Source organism: Talpa europaea (genome assembly GCF_964194135.1).
Source record: "Talpa europaea genome assembly, chromosome: 6".
Lineage (NCBI taxonomy): Eukaryota > Metazoa > Chordata > Mammalia > Eulipotyphla > Talpidae > Talpa > Talpa europaea.
In genome coordinates, this window is record NC_140072.1 from 94,987,681 (window position 1) to 94,996,520 (window position 8,840).

The 8,840-nt window shown below is 41.0% G+C and overlaps 1 pseudogene across 1 annotated transcript; it reads right to left on the bottom strand.

Moving 5' to 3' along the window:
* Nucleotides 1–6,566: 6,566 nt before the first annotated feature.
* Nucleotides 6,567–7,101, bottom strand: LOC311171846 (high mobility group protein B1-like; annotated as a pseudogene). Its single transcript has one exon. The product of its transcript is annotated as a high mobility group protein B1-like (transcript).
* Between the last annotated feature and the right edge of the window lie 1,739 nt (nt 7,102–8,840).

The window sequence follows — 8,840 nt, forward strand, 5'->3', positions numbered from 1 at the left end:
ATCCTGTCTCAAAGCAGGCACTCTGAAACACAGAACTTGCATATGGAACTTAGCTGAGCTTGAGCTATGTCAGAGGCCCTTTCTTATGTAAAAGCATCTGAGCTGGGCTGGGGCTCAGATCCTCACCCTTTGCCTGCTAGCTGGGCAACCAGGAAAGGGCAGAGTCAGTGTGTGCCAAAATTTCCTCATTTCTAACAGTCAGAGTCCCTTCCTCTGATGACTGGGAAAATTAAATGATTTCTGTAGAATATTCCATATATGCCTGACACACATATATGAAGCACTCTATCAATCGTACCTCTTATCTTGCTGTTATTATTAACCAACTGGAGTATTTAAAAATGGTTCCTATATTTCCCTATAATTTTAGAAATTAATTTACAGGGATGAGAAACAAGAAGTCCTTTGGAAAGGGATATATGACACTTGAAGTTAGCATAAGACTTAGATTACTATTTAAATAGTAAGCTACGTACTCTGTTGATTCAGTAAATGAATCAACAAAGTCCAAAGGAGAAAGAATGATTTAATTATACTTATTTGAAAAGAAGATGAAAATATTTTCATAAAAAGAAGTCTTGATTGGCGGGAAGATGGATGAATTATCTGGAGTACGCACTTTAGCCTCTGGATTACAAAGACGCACATGTCTCAGGAACATAATTTGATATAATTTAAAGGTTAATCAGTGAATTTTCCTAGTTTATAGCATGCACGGCAAAAGAAGAGGAATAGCTTTGTTTGTATTTTACTAACCTCAGTCTGATTAGGAGGCATCTGTGTACGGTGACAATTATTTTCCGTAAGTGTTTTTTAAAGCAAGAAAAAATTTGAGGATCAACTAGGATCTTCCAGAACTAAGGAACTATTTGGGCACAGCTTGTTTATAGTAGTCAGTAAGCCAGTAAACTGGGAGCATGATTGATTTATTTTAAAGGCACTACAATTTCCCTCATCTCAAACAGTTGGGTGAAGAAAAATCATTTCATTCCCTAAGGTTTTTTTTAAAAAATCATATAAAGATGTTGCTTGGCTGGTATATCACACCAAAAAGGACACATATGCCACAAAGTCATAATGAGGTATTTATTCTGGGATTAGACATAAAACTGGACTAAGAACAGATTAAAATGATCTGACTTCATTAGCTTAATTAGGGAGTTCCAAATTAGATTTTTGCAGCTAAATTCTTCAGCCAAGCAGGGTGAGCAGCTGTTGCCAGGCGCCAGCCTCAAAGGTAAAGCTCCCAGCAGCGTCTGGGGACTCCCTGGTTTCCCAAAGCTATTTCAGTGAATATTGTGAGGAAAGACAGTGAGGGGAGCCCTTGAGGCCACAGCCTGCAGTTCTGGCTTCCTTCAACTAAAGAGCTGCTTCAAACATCTTTCCAGGGGAGACCCGAATGACCTTTTCTGCTATTGCTGGGACATGTGTTTAGCTCTGCAGCGTGACTTGCTATGTAATTTGTGGGACTCAGAGAAAAATAAAAATACAGCTCTCCCTATTCAAAAAGTATCAACAATGTGAGACAGCTCGACTAGCAGGACATTAGTCCAGCATGGACCCTGTGCAGCTGGACTTGGAATGAAGCTGGCCTTGCTTTGCAGTCTGAACCATTCACATCTAGCTTTGGTTATTTCTGTCTTTCTCTCTTTCCAGTTTCTGCCACATGCTTCTATTCAGGAAGCCAAGACTTGGGACTATAGTAAGTGTGCTTTGTACATAAGGAACACATTGGATTAATTCTGGGGTGAGCCCCTTTTAAATTTATCTTGAAATAACATATATTCTGCATGATGTGATTCCTGGATGTAGTATTCATGAAAGGAAATAAACTATCACCAAGAAAAAAATTTGAAAAGTTCCACTAGTCTAGGATTTGAATATTGCTGAATGGTTTTGAGATAGCCAGGATGGCATAAATACTATTTATAGATGTCTAGAAGTGTAAAAATGCAAAGGTATTAATTATCTGGTTAAAAAAAAATAAAGATTATCAAGTTCATGGACCAAATTCTATAACAGAAATTATGGCAAAAATCTTTCTCAGCAGTAGTAAATCCTATTATTACTTAGGTATCATAGTGTCCAATGAAGTGTAGATGGAATACCCAGACAAGGAAGTCAGAAGGTTGTTTGGAACACATATAGTCAGCAGTGTGTCAAGGTATCACCAAGTTCCAAACAAAATAAAGTTTGATAGAGAAGAGTGAAGACATCGAACAACTTTCCTGATAACTTCTGTACCAAATCCCTTCCCTTCTAGCTCCTTAACTGTGGGTGTTTTCTTCACTCCTTTCTCCTACGTTATCCTCTCTTGGAAATTTCATGCACTCTCATTGCTTTGACTCTTATCTCCAAGAATACTCAGAGCAATAGCCCAACCCTGGGCTTCCTGAGTGTAAGCTGTGCCTCCACGGGCTTGCAGGGAACCTTGATCGTCATGTTCCACAGGCACTTGAAATTCTTTTAGAAACAAACATCAGATCCCAATTCTCTCAGCCACACACCCTGTAGTTGCTTTTCTCTTTCTCCTTGCACTTCACATTCAACCAGAAAATTCCAACATGACTCTGCACCATTTTTCTAATCTACTTTGATTTCCTGTAGAACCAGACTTGAGCTTGATCTCCATGTCCCAGTTTCCCCCCCTTCCACCTGTCTGCAACAGACAACAGTAGTATCTCTTAAACAGCAATTATTTCCTGCTCCAAAACCTCCCTTAGCCCACAGAATAAATTCTTTTTTTTTAAAGATTTATTTTTTTATTTTTTATTTATTTATACAAGCACTGGGTACAGTCAGAAGCGCGGGAGGGTGAGAGAATTCACCAGAGCCAGAGCGGGGAGCAGAGCAGGCAGAAGGACCGAAGTACACTGCTGAGGGGAGCAGCGGGCGGCAGGAGAGGTCTGCGCGCCATATGGGACCCTCCTCCGGTGGCCGGGGAGCAGCCGGGGATCGAACCGGCGCTGCAGAGGCTGCAGGCAGCCTCGCAGCCCAGCGCTCAACCACTGCGCCACCGGGGAGGCCCCACAATAAATTCTTTCACCTGCATTTGTAGCTTCTTTAAACTAATCTTACCCAATCTTCATGCTTTCTCTTCCAGTGATTACTCCTTTGTGTGAATCTTACCTTCCAGCCCCCAAACCACAACTCATCATATTTGAACCCACTTTGATGCCTTTGCATTCCTAACCCATGTTCCATCATACGTATCAGGACCCCTTTCCTGTGTCTACTCAGCAAGACCTTATTCATCTGGCACATTCAGTGCACCTGGCCTGCTCCATGAAAGCACTCCCAGATCCCAGTCTGTGGTCGTTTCTCCTTTTGGAGGTCTGAAGCCCTCCATATTGAAAGTCTCAAATGGCACTTGTCACATCTGGTCATCTGCAGAATTTCTCATTCTAGATTTTACAAGTTATTTGAGGATAGGTCTTGTGTCTTACTTTCCTTAAGGGAGCTCATTAGATTAGTTATTAAATGTCAATAATTAAGTGTAATAGTAGTTGTCATAGTGACCATCGATGTCATATTCAGATGTTTAATGCTTAACTAGGAGGGATCATCACCAACAATCAGGTCTGAGTACTCAGTCTAACAGCACATGTCACCAACTCTCACCCCCTGTACTGCCATCGCCTTAGTCAAAACCACCACACGCCCTCCCTCAATGCTGACATAGCTGCCTGATAGCCTTCCCATGTCCACCCTGTCTCACAAATCTAACCTTTCCACAATAGTCAGGCGATAGACTCAAAATAAGCCAGTTTCATCACCCCCTGTTTAGAACCTTGAGACTTTCTATAGAGGAAGGACTTAGAGTCATAATCTAGCTGGAAGACTAAGAGAATTGTCTTCATGCTATATTTGGGCACCAAGAACACTGATTTTTAATCTAAGTATATAAAGTTGAGATTGCTTTGGAGCTGCTCATGGAGAAAGCTGAACTATTCCCCATATCACATAGCTTCTGGGCCCTGGTAGCCAACTGACCTGTTTTTAAGTATAAATAAATAGAAAGAATATGGAGATCCCTGCATGTCTGGGTCCTGCCTTGGTTTGGAATCTGCTGGAGGGTTTTTTATTGCTCCCTCCCATTTTCCAGGGCTACGTGTCTAAGTGGAATGGCAGTCCCCTTTCGTCCAGGTACTCCCCTCAGTCTCTGTAAAGACAGGGAATTCTTGCCTGACTTCCTTGGGTGTTGTTCCCGCCAAGGGGTGAGTGGGGAGAAACAGAAACAAGTACTGGCATTCTGTGTATAAACTGAGGGGGCCTAGAAGTCATGACATACGATGTCTCACACGTGAATGAGGGCAATTCCATTCAGTGACAATGGAGTGATGTTTTCATAGGTGCAGGAAGAGTCTTCTCAACTTACACAGAGAGCAAACCTCTTGTAATGATTTAAAGAAATAAAAGAAAGAGTCTGCACGTACCACCTCCATAAATTATTAGCATGGCAAAACATCCAGTTCTTCATGTTGTTGGAGGAAGAGAAGAGAAGCTTATTCAATACTACCCACCTCCAAGCCCTCTATCTATCTTAAGCAGAGCTGTGAATAGTTGCTGTGCTTCTGAGACATCAAGACAGTAGTATTTGTGTGTGACTCCAAAGTATTCTATGAAGATTCGGGGAAATCATTTCAGACAGAAATATTAACAGCCTCTTCCTATACTCATGGATATTCATGTTTCCCCTGGAAACAGGTCTGCCAGTTGCACAGAGGATTGTTGTTTCTATCAGGTGATAGTTTTGGATTAGAAAGATGTGATATTTCTAGCAGAGGAAATAAGATGACAAATTGCCCTAACTCCCATAGTTTTGCTAGACTGAGGAAAAAAAGGAGCCCACCCACATTATGTCTACACTTGGCAGTGGAAACCCAGAGGGAGGAAAGTTGCAGCTTGCACACTCTCCGGGAAACCTGCAGATGCATCCTGATGGTTTACAGAGGCCTGCAGGGCCTGCACTGCTTCCTCCCAGAAATCCTGGAGAGATTTCAGGTGTTATAGACAGTCTGGCAACAAGACAAGGTGAAGTCAGATAACTAAATCTGCCATGTAAAAACATTGAACTGTCAGGTTTTCATTTGGAGGCTGGTGTTTGTCAGCACAAGGTGAGGAGGGTGGAAACCTCACACAGGAGCACTCCATTTGAACCTGGCAGGGAGGTAACCTGCATTTACCAGTCTCACACTGGCTTTTCTTGTCTCCCGAATTTCTGATTTTTCCAAGTGGTAACACAATTCTCCTAGGTATTTGAGCTCCAATTTTTTTTAATCATCTCTGAAAACTTGGAAAATAGAGCAATGTACATATATCAGAGACCAACTATCATCCAGAGTCCCAGGATGGTCACTGCTACTGTTTGATTAAATTTCCTCTTAGATATGTATTGTTTGACATAGTTGAGACAATACTGGGTATAATTTAAAGATTGTATCTTACTTTTTTCCCCTACTCAGCTCATGTTATCGTAAGCATTTTCCCATGTCACAAAAAATTCTTCATACAATGTGAAGGGAGAATGTATATTATTAGCAACTGAAATAAAAATTCCTTTTAGGGCAAAATTGGCTGTTTTAGAGAAAAAGCTCTGGGGATAGCATGGGGAAGAACTTTTCAGTTGCTCTAGGGAGCTAAGAGAGCGTGAGATAGGCTCCTAATTGGAACCCCCTTTATAGATCCTCCCAACAGCAATAAACCACCATCAAGAAATGCTGGAGGGAGGCAGAAGCTGAGTTTAGGTAGCCCTGGACAGGGCATAGACAGAAAAATGCACTTGAAAGGAAGCAGTTGGTAGTCTACAAAATTAAAGGGAAAAAATCGCATTTCATAAATGTAACAAAAGTGGAGAATCAGGGCATGTTAATTAGATATCTGAGAGACTAAGGAAAGGGCCTTTGAGGTCCCTGAGCTGATACCAGGTTCACGTTCTTAATGGTCTTTTGGCGGTTGCCTATTGTTCCATTAAATGGCAGAATCATTTAAATAACGCTTTGAATAGCTTTGTGCTTGGATTAATTCCTTGGACTTTAAGAGCACTGAAGTCAAATGATGTAAACATTTTATTTTCTTTTTGAAAAAAGCTGTATTATAGTTAGAAGCATTCAGAATGTCAACAAAATAGCTGCAACATTCCAGCCTCTCTCCCCGCACCCCCTCCACTCTCCCCCCAGTTACAGTGCTATTCAGTAAACAAAACAACAGTTTTTGTATAACCGGCATCAGAGACAACTGAAGATGAAAAACTACCATCCCCATGTATAACTAATTTGTGTTGTGCAGCCACAAGAACCTGCTTTAAATTTCCGTGCCAATTTACAACCCCCATACTGTACCAGGCAAGGTTAGTGGCTATTGAAGATACCACCAGGACAGGGTTCTCTAAAGACATACTCAGTAGTGTGTTAACTATAAAAAAGACACTGTACAGTATAAAAACTAATCTTTACACAGCCTTACATTTCACTTTTTTTCCTCTAAAAGGAGTGAGTTCCTTTATAGACAAGGATATACTCTGCACTAGAACCAACTTACCATCATCATCCTCTTCATTCTCCCCTTTAAAAAACAATGTTGTTGTTGTTGTTTTTTTTTTTTTGCTTCTCAGCTTTGACAACCCCTTTTCTTGGTTTTCCGTTAGCTCAGTATGTAGCAATACTCTTTTTGGAGTTTTCCTTCAGTTTAACAGCCTACTATTCACAAGGCTGCTTGTCATCTACAGCATGGTTATTCCACATCTCTCCCAGCTTCTTTGCAGTATCACCAATGGATAGACCGGGATGTTCTCCTTTGAATTTTTGGCATTGCTTAGAGCAAAACAAGAAAGAAGCCAGAGGAGGCCTCTCAGGTGATCTGGGATCCTTGAAATTCTTTTTTGTTATTCCCTCAGGGGGAAATATGAGTTTTCATTTCTCTTTCATAACCAGCCTTGCCCACCTTTGCCATGTCTGCAGATTTTCCCTTCTCTTTAGCAGACATGGTCATCTACCCCTCTGGACACTTCTTAGAAAACTTTCAGAAGTTGGCTGAAGTGGCTGGGTGCTTCTTCTTGTGCCCTCCCAGAAAGTGTGTACAAAAAAATGTGTATGATGACATTTTGCCTCTTGGCTTATTCAGATCTCCGTTGCTTGTGTTAATTAGTTTTCCTCAGCGAGGCACAGAGTCGCTCAGTGCCAGGCTGGCTCGCACTTGCCCCAGGGCTTTCTCAGTGGAGCTCAGTGTATTCAGTATAAGCATTTAATTAATTTATTAATTTTTAATGGTATAATTTGTTTTCTTTTTCATGTTAGTTTACTTTTAAATAAAGTACTTTTTTTCTTACGTTGATGTTAATTTTTGAACAGTGTGTGATTTCTCCCTCAGGTGTGGTCACTAATGTTCTCCCACCACCAAAGCACCCACATTGTATCTTTATAGTCCCTTATGCGCTTCAGCCCCCTATCTCATTTTCATCCCCCTTCTTCCTGCTCCCCTCCTGGATACCTCATATCCATGGTCAACTTTTAAGTTTTGTGTTTGTTTGACCCTTTGTTTTGTTTCTCTATATTCCAAATATAAGTGAAACCATCTGACAGCTATTGTTTTCTTCAGGTTTATTTTGCTTAGCATAATCCCTCCCAGGTCCATCCATGTTCCTACAAATGGTATGAGTTTATCTTTTTATGGCTGAGTAGTATTCCATTCTGGAATGTAACTCAGTTTTAATGGGCACAAGTACAGTGTTGAGGGCATCACATTTCCATGTCAGAATTCCCATGTGATGCTGTGTGACTGTCGAAAATTCTCATTTGATTCAGTATCTATGTCTAGAAGACAGGAAATTATATTTCTTCTTTGAACCAGCTTGTGTACATCCTGGAATGAGACATTAAATTCTAAACATATCAGGGGAAAAGGATAGACTGGTTCCATATATCAAAAGAACAGCTGAAGGAATAAGAAGGCTAACCTGAAAAACAGAAGACTCAGAAATGCTTGAGAAGTAGTTTCAAATGTCTTTGATGGAGGTGGTGTTCAAAATGTTCAACATGCTTTTATGGAATTGGCTTGAGCTAGAAATATATGAGAAGTACTCACCCAGTTAAATCATTACAATTTTGAGATTACCTAGCATATTTTATTTGTCAAAGTGTTTTCTCATCAACTATTAATGTTCCTGAACAACCTCATGAGGTCAGCATTACCACTTCTGTAAGATAAAGGGTTAGAAATAGAAGAGCTAATTGGCTTATTGACTACTGAATGTAATGCTTGGACCACCTTCCTACCTGTGAATTCAAGGATGGACATGAGACCCCAACCACTCAGCTGTCTTGCCTAGCAAGGTGGTACAGAGCTTGCTCTGACTTCCCCAACCACAGGGATGAAAAGACACAGAGACATAGAAAGTTCTCTCTTCACTTCTCTTCAGTTTCTGGGATAAATAAACAGTGGGACATAGGCCCTTGATTACTGAGGTGCAGGAGAGTAGTTAGCGAACAGAGAATAGGAGGTCACTGATGTTAGGATCTAATAAAATGTCCCAGACCTTTTCCCAAAGACCCTGCGAAATAACAACCACAAAGTCACTTGTCATCTATTTGGACACTTCTTAATCAATCATGTCAATCTAGGGCAGACACAAAATAGGGAGAGAGAGTCAAGGCAGAAGTTATGGATGAGACAGGGTGGGGCCCCACCTTGCTATTTTGCTATGCAATTTCTCCACACTTGGGCATCAAAGATAGTAATCTTGGGGCTCTAAATTAGGACAGACTGACCCCAGAAACAGGGACAGGTGGTCACTTTGCTATTCACTCTGAATCCCCACATGGGGTATTTTTAATAGTGTTCTC